Raw genomic sequence first — 12,341 nt, forward strand, 5'->3', positions numbered from 1 at the left:
GTATATTAACTTTGGAAGCACTTTGTGTATGCATGAATTTATAATATCTACATTACTGTATAAGGGCATATTGTCTATGGGCGTTCGCTGTAGCAGCAGCATAAGCCCAACCCGTGTCTTTTTCCTGGCCTGAGTACCAGTAAGAATACCGCACCATTACACAAATATTCATGGTTCTTGGTCATTTTAAATGGTAATCATAGCCTGCTGAAATTCGTTCTAGTGCAGAAGATTATTAATAAGAAGAAAAATCCTGGCATATACAATTGGGTTCCAGCACTGTTTGCTTGGACACCTAAAAAACAAAGGGGGGCTAGGAGGACATTAGTGACAATGCAAATAAATAAGCGCATGGTATCTGCATGGTTATAACTAACCATGTTTTCCGTATGATGGGGTTAGTTGCAATCTCTGCCACAAGCGTCATCGGACCCGATCAAAGGAGTGACTGGGGGAACAGGTCCGTGGTCACAATCATTCACTAATGCAACTTGCGCGTTAGGTAGAAGGAGCGTAACATCATTTTTGAAAGTATCACTTCATATATAATTATGAGAAAACACAGGCCAATGTCTACGTTTTGGCACAACATCAAACTATTTAACTGTAAAAGTTCCCTGACCGGGAATCGAACCCGGGCCGCGGCGGTGAGAGCGCCGAATCCTAACCACTAGACCACCAGGGAAAGTATTTGAATAACTGCTATTGGTTTCTGAGTAACTTGGCATTAAAAACACATCTTTGTACATGACCAACAATCTTCCACATGTTCATTATAAATGTAAATAATAATTTAAACTAAATCTGTATACAACCAACAATAGGCTATATAAACTGTTCAGTGAATCCAGATGAATAGAACATTAAATACCACCATAACTTACTGGCTACAGTCAAAAGACCTGTATTCTTAAGATGTAACTTGTCCGTGACGTTGTAAGTTGCAAGGGATCAGCGGTCCTGCTGTAGGAGGAGCTGAAATGATCTGAACATGTAAATGGCCTTTTGCATACCCCCCCACCGCCCAATCTCAGATAGCATGTTAATGCAGTCTGAGGAACAGCAGATGGCTCTCTTACCCCAAACAATTTCCTCACTCTTTATATTACTTTACAGCTAGCATTTTATGTGGAAGTGTTTGCTCTGCATTTCAATGTGTAAGATTGTGCTGCAACACAGAAAATGAGCAATACCCCTTCTAAATCATATTTCAAACTCATCATTCAAATTAAAATCATTTGCAGCATGCTTAGCAGAAGATAATCCCTCAGATATTTCACAGAAGCCTGCCTATTTTGATTAAACTTATTTCTAGTGTTGAAGGATAATCTTTTTTCTGACAGTTGAGCACATCCAGTTGTGGATTAAATTTCTCTTTGAATATCCTCCTTGCCTGATGACCAGCTACCAAGGGATAAAACAATGTTTACAGTATAGAGTAACAGCCATTCAAATCACAGTGCCTGCTTTTCATTATGTCTATGATACACTCATCACCTTTCACTATGTACTATCAGTACTGATCGTAAAAGCATTGTTCCTAAACGTTGTTTTCACTGATGATCATTTTATTGCGGAGTTGTACATCTCCACATCCCCTTGTCCAGAAACGCCAAACACTCTGCAGAAAAAATCCTGACATTTCTATTAGAACAAAAGATAGATATGATACTACTGTGTCATTTTTGGATGAATGTCAAGCATTTGTATCATAATCAAAAGACTATTGTATCCATTTCCATTTATATGTAAATTTTATCATAAATTTGCTGAAGCATGAAAGGGCACAGTGGCCATTTTTAAACGGAATAGCCATGCACAATATAGTTCCAAGACAGAAATAAAGTTTCCGTTTATGTTATTTAAGTAAACCCATAAATGGAAAAACTAATAAATATGGGAAGGAAAGTTTCTTATTCTGTTGCTTCAATGACAAACTGGGATGTTTTGTAATATGAGCTTCCATGACGGAATGCATTGATATTTTCTGTGTTACAAGGCTGGGTCTTTTGCATTGATGACTTAAGATTTTCTCTGAGACCCTGAAACGAAGGAGAAAATCTGCCTGCATCCAATCTGATTTCTCTTAAAATAGTAAACAATTACAGTTAAAATGACTGCAGTTTCGCCAGTGAGATGACAGGAAAAGTATAGACTGGGCTTCCAAGAATCCAAGAATGGAGAGACAGAACATACAGGACCATTCCCCCTTTCGTAGTGTGGGTGTGGGAAGCAGAGTCAAAATCACAGCCTAAAACTCCAGAGTGTTGCCATTTGTTCCCCTCCCCCAAGAAAGTGCAATTTAATGAACTTCTATTCACAGCACAAATAGGTCAGTATCTCCCGCCCACCGTGAGCTGAAGCAGCAGTGCGGAGGAGTCCTTTGAATCAGGTGACAGCGTGAGAGCTCTGTTTGATCAATGTGCATGAGGATTTGAATTGGGAGTCTGGGGACTGGTTTGACCCTCTTCCACTTTTCAATAGTCAACCATGGATCTGTGTTTTGTTCTATGCAGAGATGGATAATTCAGGTCCTGAAAGTAAAAATCCAGACCAAGATTTTGTTTCAATCAATCAGTTGAATATAAAGAGTCATAGTCACAGAGTACTCATCTGGTTGGTTGAAATGAAATCTTGGTCTGGATTTTTACTTTCTGGACCTGAACTATCCACCTCTGGTTATATGAACTGGATTGAATTGGATTGAAGCTGTTTGCATTCTCTGAACAACACCATCCATCCATCCAACCATCCATCCGTCTTCCAACTAGTTATCTAGTACAGGGTCGTGGAGAGAAAGGGTGCAGTGTATTTTATTTACTGGCTGACTTTATCTAAAGCAACAAACAAATCATGCATAAAAAACCCGGCACCGTGATGATTTTGACAGCAGCACGGAGCTGTGATGGGATTCGGCGGCATTTACATGGACAGCTGTGCACGGGATGCATTAAAAATGAAACCATGATCAAATACGGTCAGGCTTAAGTAAAATGTGCAAGGCAGCTTCTCTCTGTGTTTCTGCATAAATTGCTGAGAGGACAGATGGATTTTGCACCTTTACTTAAGTGGATGTGTAAGTTGTTCTGCATGCGTGCGGGCTGAGGGGAGAAGGCTGCAGAGGCAGAATTTTGCGCATTTCCTGCTTCTAAGCTAGAAAGGCAGGGCCCTAATGATGCAGAGCCTGGCGACCGAGATGGAGTGTATGGTTTCATGTTTTCTGGGTAGGTGCTAAGTGAGTAAGATTCTGCTGTAATGCTGACAGAGCTGTACGGGTGACGACGTGTGCTGGTGGAGGGTGAGGCTGTCACGGCGAGTGATGCTGGGACTCTTGGCAGCTTCTGGAAGTGGAAAAAAAAGGTACTGTGTGCGGAGATCAGAGGGCTGTGGGATGGGGGATGTTGAGAGAAGAGCTGGGGACCCGTCATCAGTGCCCGCGGGGTCCCTGTAGATTAGGTGCATAATGAAGAGAGAGCGCCTCCTCTGCTTACTTGGGGGGTGTGAAATCAGGCCAGCTGAGCGCATCACCTGCGACATCCAGCTTAGCTGAAGATCTCGGGTGAATCTGGTAGCTGACAGAAGCCACAGTGGAAGATGGAAACCTGTTATGACACCAAGCTCTAAGAGCAGATCAAAGATGGCACGTTCTGGGAGCTTTGGCAAGAGCAGGACAGTATCTTCTTGGCAGTGTGAAATGACATTGGGACAAAACTTTTGTTTCCCTTACAGTGCATTTTTTTCTTTCCAAAATAGCTGTATAGGTATTAAAATGAGTAGCAGAGTGACCACACAAGCGTTCATGGCTGTGGGTTATTAATTGTGGCCTCTGGGGGGTGTTCCACGAAGCAGGATTTCTCGGTTAGCTGGGTTTAACTTAGCTAGATCCCCGACTGGCCCCGATTAGTCCCCATCCCTGACCCCTCACAGCCGGCAGGGGCGGCCAACCGGGGTGTTCAGGGGTGCCACAGGCATCCCGGCAGCAGGGAACCCCCCCTGGCCCCACCACGCCCGATGAGACCCCAGCTAGCAGCCAAGGACGGGACAACCCCAGGCCCCCCGGCAAATGGGGAGCCGGTCTGGCCAGGTGGGGCGACCCCCGCCCCTCGGCCACCCCAGGCCCCCCCCAAGTGAGGCAGAGGCTCCTCCTACCGCACCCCCCCAACCAACCCACAGTGCCCGAGGGCCCAATGCTGGAATCGCCGACAGCAGACACTGACCCGCCCCCACCAGACCCCCCCCACATACGGGCGACCACCTGCCCGGGAGCTGGAGCAGACCCCCCATCCCCCAAATCGCCCCCAACAGGCTGGGCCAGCAGCCACCCAGAAACACCAACCATGTGACCTCAGCTAAGAGGAACACCAGAGGACCCCAACCACCCAGCCCCCATCCCAGGGCGGGGAGGGCAAGACCCCACCACCCCCGACAACATTACATTAAAAAATTAATTATTGGAGTCCAGCTATGTTCAAATTCGATCAATTGATTTTTCTTACAGGCAGACATGGAAACATCCTCCCCATGGAAACATAATCCCAGAGTAGATTTTTGTTAAATCAGTTTGTTGACGGCAGATCTATCCGTCCATCTGGACAGAATCATAAGAAAGTCCGGAATCTACTCCAGGCAGCAAAGGGCACAAGGCAGGGATACACCGTGGATCAGATGCCGGTCTAGAGCTTGCTGAAGGACACTGGAGTACCCAAAGGAGACCTGCCTGTCCCAGAGGAAACACTCAGGCACCACACTGGAGACGGGATTCCAGTGGGAGATGGAAGGAAACAGAGTGACCCATGGAGTCACAGTGACACCCAAGTATAATCAGCTTTATTTTTATCAGGTGTAAAACTCTATCAATTATATATTCTGAATTGCATTTGAAACACTGAAACAAAGCCCAGCTGTTATATTCTGGAACATGTATGCGTTATATATTTGCAGTCACATTCAACAGTGTTTAAGGAAGACACATTATTGAATTCCACGGAGCACTTCATTGTGCTCTTTATATTCAGCCGAAGTCAGGTTGCTCCATGGGAGATGGTATGAAATATGTGTTTACACAGTAAATGAATCTGAAACATGCATACTTTTGTGACTGCATCTCTGAGCACTGTAAAAGGGAGGAAAGTTAGGATGATTCCAGAGGCTCGAAAAAATCTGGAACATACCTGGATTTGTCTGGTCCGGGGGCCCGATAAAACATGCTTTCATGGGGCCCACAATCTCTAGCGGGGCCCCTGTCCTTCAGAGTCGAAATGTTTGATGAACAGTCACTGAAACATGGTCACAGAAGTGATAAACAGGCCTTAAATGAACTCTTCACTATGGCGGGATAAGTACTTGAAAGTAGAATTATGTTAAAGACTACTTTTTAAATGACAATAGACACAGTAGCTATTACAGCAAAATTTATTATATACAATCTTCAGTCTCCTTTGCTGTTCTGTTCATATTCATTAGAGAGATTAAATTAACTTGGAGACTGTGGCGTATTTTGGAAGCCTGAATCATATCAACGCCGACAGAGAGCAAATTGCTCCCAGCAGAGTGGTCAGCTGCTGCTATTTCCCCGCGATGTGGATGTTTTTTTCCCCCTGCAAAGATGCCTTGTTTCAGCGGCACAGAACACATGCAGAATAACATCCACAGATGCTGCAAATGACTTAATTACTCTCACCGTTTGCTTTTCTCGGCACGCTTCTCTTTTTTCTTTTCCTTTTTCCCCCTGTCGACTTTCACGCTGAAAAGTATTCTATCCCACTTCATTGCATCTCCTGCAGACCTCAGGGTAAAAGAGCCCATGTGATCCAGGTAAACCAAATGTACATTATTGCGCAAAAGTCGTAGGCAGTCAAAGATAATGTTTAAAGCTATTTATCTGGGTAATTATTGTGTTTTTACCCTGAAAAACACTATTTAACTTCAGACAGTTAATTATTTGACAATTAACAATAGAGCATTAAAAATGAAGAATAACCCAATAAAAAGCAACAAGAATTTATCTTGTTCTCCAAAAAGTTAAGGACATCTTGTTGGTTAGCTAGAAGAACACCTCTTCAGTTCTCAAAATCTACTTTATTTTTGAAATGATATGAAAATTACTTTGAGATAACTCGTTAGTAAAATATTATTGTCGTTCAAAAACCCCCTTTTCTTCTTTGGAAAAAATCTCTATTGTAAAATGAATTGTCTTTCTTTAGCCACCAGCTGCCAGTGATGGCAGGACATGCAGATTGACTCATTGATACCCGGCCTGGTCATGCTTTGAGGCATTTTGTTTGCCAGTATGAGTCTAAGTTACCACATCCATAATACTGCCATTGCCCCCAATCTTTCTGTGTGCTGCAATGCACACATGTGTCCTGGTACTGCCACACGCTCCCCTAATGTCACATACATACACACTTAAATATCAATCATCCTATTGTTTTCGCACAGAAGTCACAAGCAGCTTTATGTTTGGCTGGAACGTGGCTGATTTTTCCCCAGTGAGTGTTGCATTTGCCTAACAAAGAAACCAGCCGCTGCATGGTTCACTTGTACCACAAAATAAAGGTCACCCCCCCCCTCCCCGCAGCCCTGTACAGTACGCGCACCTGCAAGAGAATGCAGGCAAACCAAATCTTGTATAAACAGGCGTTTGTGTTTGTCCCAGTTTTATTGTTGTTGTGGCTTTTTTTCTTGCAACAACTAATTTCCCTATTTGCCAGTGGCTCTGAAGGAAAAAAGGAGAAGGGAAATAGCAATAATAATTCATTATAATCATTCTTCAGAGGAGCTTCAAATGTTAGCGGCGACTGAATTGTTATTCCTTATGGAAGCTCCATAAATTAGCTCATTTGAATGTTACACAATGCCTTATAGCTTTATTGATCACGTCTTTAAAGTACATTAATTGAAGATGGATGGGTCTTTATCTTGATGCATTTCCGTGATTGCCGGTTTTTGAGTGCTGGTCATGCCCCAACTTACGGCCATTATAAGTAATAAATTGTAAAGCTGATATTGTTTGAGCACTTTTATCTGCGGCTTCTAGGTATACATTACCTTGAGGGGACCAAATGTCCCCACATTGTGATGAAAAACAGTTTTTTTTTTCGTCCCCACAAGGGAAAATTCAATTATTATAAAAATCCGTAACTGCAATCAAACAACTAGAAATGCCTTGTATTTTGTGTGGTTACTAATGGTTAAGGTTAGGGCTGGGTAGGGGTTAAGGTTGTCATTGTTTGGATTAGGGTTATGCCCACAGATATGAATGGACGTCCCCACAAAGATATGAGTACAGGTGTGTGTGTTTACTATTGTAGTACTGCATTATTAATATAATACTGTATTATCTTTTTACCTCACCATTTGTCATTTTATTTTTTGGTATAATCATAATGGATCATGTCATTTGTAACCATGCATATTTATTTGTAAACAGATGCATCGGGTTTTATTCATTATTTCTGGTGAAACCCATTTCTATTACACTACATTACATGAGCCCAAAGAAACAAATTAGACGGTAAAAGCCGGTGTGAATGTTATTACATCATTCAGAGGGTGTATAATCAGTCAGTATGTGCTCAGTTTTGATTAATATTTTGTCACAGAATGTACTCTTGCATTATTTCTGTCATTAAAATGTGGTTGTGTACAGATTTTTGTAATTTAATCACAGAAACATAAAATCTCTGCATTTTTATGAGTTTAAGAATACGATTATGTGTATTCAGGGAATAACAGTTTTTATGATGTTACAACAGGTAACAGCAGGTACTTTTGGTAAATTGTGAATGCACATAGGTACACTTAAATATTGAAATCTGGAATAATAGCTAGTAAAGGTTTGAAGGGAATTGGTAAGCTGAAGTGTCAAACCTATAAATAATTAACTGCTGGTGAAGGTGAATCATGCGTGAATGATAAGTCATTTAATTCTAATGACAAAAAATGTCAGTTTATATACTTTACCTGTAATCTGGGGGAATTATTGGACTGTACTGTATTGATGCCAATTCGTCCTTAATAATAATTTGGGTTTGTTTATATCTGCAGTAGAACTTGAAAAAATCCTTTTTGTTCTACAAACTACAAGATTGAATTTCATCTTAAATTTAAATCCCACCATGACTTCTCTGGTGTGGACTGCTCTTATGATAATATTCCATTCCTTACTGATGTTCTTATTTTCCCATAATCCTGTGCCACTGTGATGTACTGACTTAATGACATTTAAGGGCAGACTGGCTTCGCTGATATTTCTCTATAACCAGTTTTCTTCATTAATGTCCATAAAGAGGGTGATCAAGAGCCTCATTAATTGGTAAGATTAGAATTTATTACAGAAATTAAAGAATTAAAGGGTATTTTATACCCATCGATTTTTTTGAAACCACTTATCTAAGACAGGGTTGTGAGGAGCCTGGAGCCGGTTCTAAGATGTACGTGGCATCAATTGGGGAGCAGCGTGGCAGGGGTGGCTCTACGTGCTGCCCGGGGGGGAGGGGCATGATCAGCCCAGGTAAATACACGGGCACCCTTGCTGCCATCTCGCATCAAAATAATAAAAACCAAATATTTTTTTTTTTTACATTTTCTAAGTAGGACCACAGAAGGGACAGGGTGCAGCGCAGCCACACGAGAATAGAACTGGCCCCTGATGCCCATCCTGATGCCCATCCTGATGCCCATCCCAAACGAAACTTTCTGCTGGCACCTCTGCAGCCTGGATGAGAAGCCAGTCTATCACAGAGGAAACTCTATGGGCAATTTAGAGTCGCCAGTCCACATGTTTTTGACATAAGAAACAAATGTAGCAAATGTAACAAATTGATCTTCAGTCAATACAAGCTTGCTGCCGTCTTATCTAGACACATTCAGGTTCAGTATAGAAATGATGTTGCATCTGAAAGCCCCAAATCAACATTAAAATGGGTAATGTTTTACTTTACCTGCACCTTCATAATACCTTTATAAATCATTCATAGAACATTCAGTGCACCTTCATAATGCATTCAAAACCTTCATAAGCAGCACATAAGTACACCTTAAAATCCTGACATACTTTGACAGCTTTAATACGCTCATGATGCTGAGATCTAGCTTGTTTCTTATTATCCAACGTAATCATGCTGCTATTCTAACATAATTGAAGAGCAAAATTTACAAAACTCATTCAGTCCACGGGACACAAAGTTCTTCATTGGATTACATGTGGATTGAGTGAGTTTTACTTCCCGATGCTGCAACATGTGACGATGAAGCCTGACTTTAGGTCTTTGGCAGTTCAACCAAAAATTCAAGGGGGTGGTTTTTTAAATTATTAAAGATGAGCAAAATACAATGTGTTGCTTCTAAGTTTGATCAGAGCGATGCATCATTTTTATAAAACGTTTGTAAAGCAGCTGATCTCTCTCATTTTCCAGCTTCTGCAGGATCCCACCTTCCCAGCACTAGGAGCTCGATGCCTGGGTAGATGGAACATGGGACCAGAAGAAGACATAACTAGCATTTTCTTCCACGGGTCTTGGGGTTGATGCCAGGACATGAGTCCAGTTTACTAGCGGAAGCAAGAAGAAACAAAATTATAGCTACCAGACAGGTGAGCTGAGTTACATTCCTCCTGGATCACCACCATGATGTTCCTGCAAAACAAAATAAAGCATGTTTAATAATCCGATAGTTTAGTATTTCACAGTTTATAGAAGAATGAATATTGCAAAAACAAATACATTTAAAATGTGTTTATTAATACTCCTTACAGTTGTTTTAGTTTTCTTTCACCAAAATGTAATAAAAATGGTGACTTCAATTAAAAATTCATTTATAATTAACTAATGGTCTTGACATTTGCATTTGCTCATTAGATGCTATCCAAAGTGACTTAAAGCCTGGCATGTACAAATTGAAATTAATGGATAAAATACAGCAGAGAATTAGAATTGAGGATTTTTATTGTGTGAGCGTTGTTACACTAACAACTAAACTGAGTAGCAGCTTCAATGCTTACACAAACCATACATAAAACAGAAAAGTACAGAAACACAAATGCAGTAGTTGCACTGTTATAGGAGCACAAATGCAGTAGTCGTACTGCTATAGGAGCACATGCAGTAGTCGTACTGCTATAGGAGCACATGCAGTAGTCATACTGCTATAGGAACACATGCAGTAGTCGTACTGCTATAGGAACACATGCAGTAGTCGTACTGCTATAGGAACACATGCAGTAGTCGTACTGCTATAGGAACACATGCAGTAGTCGTACTGCTATAGGAGCACATGCAGTAGTCGTACTGCTATAGGAACACATGCAGTAGTCGTACTGCTATAGGAACACATGCAGTAGTCGTACTGCTATAGGAACACATGCAGTAGTCGTACTGCTATAGGAACACATGCAGTAGTCGTACTGCTATAGGAGCACATGCAGTAGTCGTACTGCTATAGGAGCACATGCAGTAGTCACAATAGCTACAATCAAGGAAAGCAGGAGTCAGGACATTGTACTGGATGCTAGGTATAGCAGGATTGCACCGAACACGAGTGCAGCATTACAAATGAGATAAGTGCAAGAGTAAAAACAACAAAGTATTGGACAAAATTACTAGTGCTAAACTATACAATACTGACTGAGGATAAAATACTGCATCGAATAAAGTACAGCACACCACAAAATGCCGTACAATTCAAAGTTCATGACACAAAGTAATGGACATTTTGAACTTGGTGCCAGACAGTAGCCACTGAGTATATTGGGAGGTTGTAATCATGACAAAATGTGAATGAATCTTAAGTAAACAGATCCACAGTCCAGTGCACTCACGGAAAAACAGCAAGCATTTGCATGACAGCATTTTAAATCATTTAAATTATTTAAGCTAAATGATATATAGCACCAGGAAATAGTCTCTTTGTAGATCTCTGAACTACATCTAGCTGCCGCCTAATGAACAGAACGGATGGAAATGTCTTTATTGTTAAATTAAGGCTGTCTGGATTTTTTTCTCTGATTAATTACAGTCATGACACTGTAATAGCTTTTTCAATTTTAATTTAATTCTCCATCATAGCCTCACATTATTATATTTAATATGACCCAAAAGACTGACTTGCAGCAGCGTTGCCATCTGCAGGTTCACCCTGTCATGCAGGATGTAAATCAGGCAAGTGAAACAGGAGACTGCTTAATATTTTCAAACTCTTTTACTGACTGTAACAAAATATTTTGAATGTTTTCATACTACAATTAGTTGTAGAATTCAGGAGAGGAGCACAGACAGAGATCGTCCCCCCTACCCAGCATGCCTGTTGCTAACAGAAATGTCTGCGCTCTCATTATGTGAGAAGACAGTCACTGTTCTGCATATTTAATAGTGTGTACAACATTCCTTAGAACTGTTACCATGCTTTCAACAGCAAAGGATTTTCTAAGGGAAAAGAATCTTTGGAGGCTCTGTTCGTCTTTTAATGAGTGTTTGTTTCAAATATCAAACTTGAGGACATTGACCTGCTCTTTTTGGTCAAGCACAGTCAAGATTAATTTTTGGTTAATTACTTTGTATGACATTTTCCTTCTGTCGTGTTGTTGTGCTCTCCAAATATGAGATGTTAAACAATGGTTATGTTTAAAACATTACAGGATGTGGAAATGTGCAGTATGCATTGTTCGTATTGCAGAGTTGTCAACTTTGGTCAGCTGGCTGGCATGAGATTTTCAATTTGCGACTAGTCTGCACACTCATTTACATGTATGTAACAGTTTTATTACCTGGAAAATAGTCTATAGGGTTTATAAACTACTCCAATGCATTTGATGTAGCTAATTTTAGGTTTGTAATGGAATGATATAGATTTGCTGTAAGATTTGTTGCATTAGAGTCTGAAAGTCTGAGTATTACGGCAGATGTGAGTTGGCAACCCTATATTTGTTTACTGGGAGTGTGTATTCTTCAGTATGATTCCACTTACCATGTTTTCAGTTTGCTGTTACACTCGTAATCCACAGTTTGGTCTAATCCTTGCTCTGGCAAAAGCCAAAATACGCCCATGGCCTTGCTGTCTGAGCAGGATGAGCCCCCCAGGTGGTCAGGGCCGAGCCGGCGTGAAACATGACAGAAGGTCAGACGCTTCTGTTCTGGTTAGAGGCAGATAGGCCTGTTGGTGGGGGATCCTTAGCACGTGGGGTGGTGTCCTGGGGGAATCCGGCCTGGACGTGATGCTCGCTCAGACAAAGCTTGCTAACACCCCGTCAGCTAACTCATAACCATACATCTCTCTGTGGTCGTTTTCGCCTGTAGGTATCTAAGTGATGGTGATTGTTTTGAATGAATCAGGCTTCGTATCCA

At 41.3% G+C, this 12,341-nt stretch overlaps 1 protein-coding gene and 1 non-coding gene across 2 annotated transcripts in view; one reads left to right on the top strand and one right to left on the bottom strand.

Annotated features, from left to right (window-relative positions):
* Nucleotides 1-613: 613 nt before the first annotated feature.
* trnae-cuc (transfer RNA glutamic acid (anticodon CUC)) lies at nucleotides 614-685 on the bottom strand. The gene has a single exon. It is a non-coding gene; the product is annotated as a tRNA-Glu (tRNA).
* An 8,736-nt stretch (nucleotides 686-9,421) lies between these two features.
* ptbp2a (polypyrimidine tract binding protein 2a) overlaps nucleotides 9,422-12,341 on the top strand; it is a 124,135-nt gene continuing 121,215 nt past the window's right edge. The window contains exon 1 of the mRNA XM_072699948.1: nucleotides 9,422-9,595. The gene's annotated coding sequence lies outside the window, so the exon portion shown is untranslated. The remainder of the gene's footprint in view (nucleotides 9,596-12,341) is intronic.

Source organism: Paramormyrops kingsleyae, chromosome 15 (genome assembly GCF_048594095.1).
Source record: "Paramormyrops kingsleyae isolate MSU_618 chromosome 15, PKINGS_0.4, whole genome shotgun sequence".
Taxonomy (NCBI): Eukaryota; Metazoa; Chordata; class Actinopteri; order Osteoglossiformes; family Mormyridae; genus Paramormyrops; species Paramormyrops kingsleyae.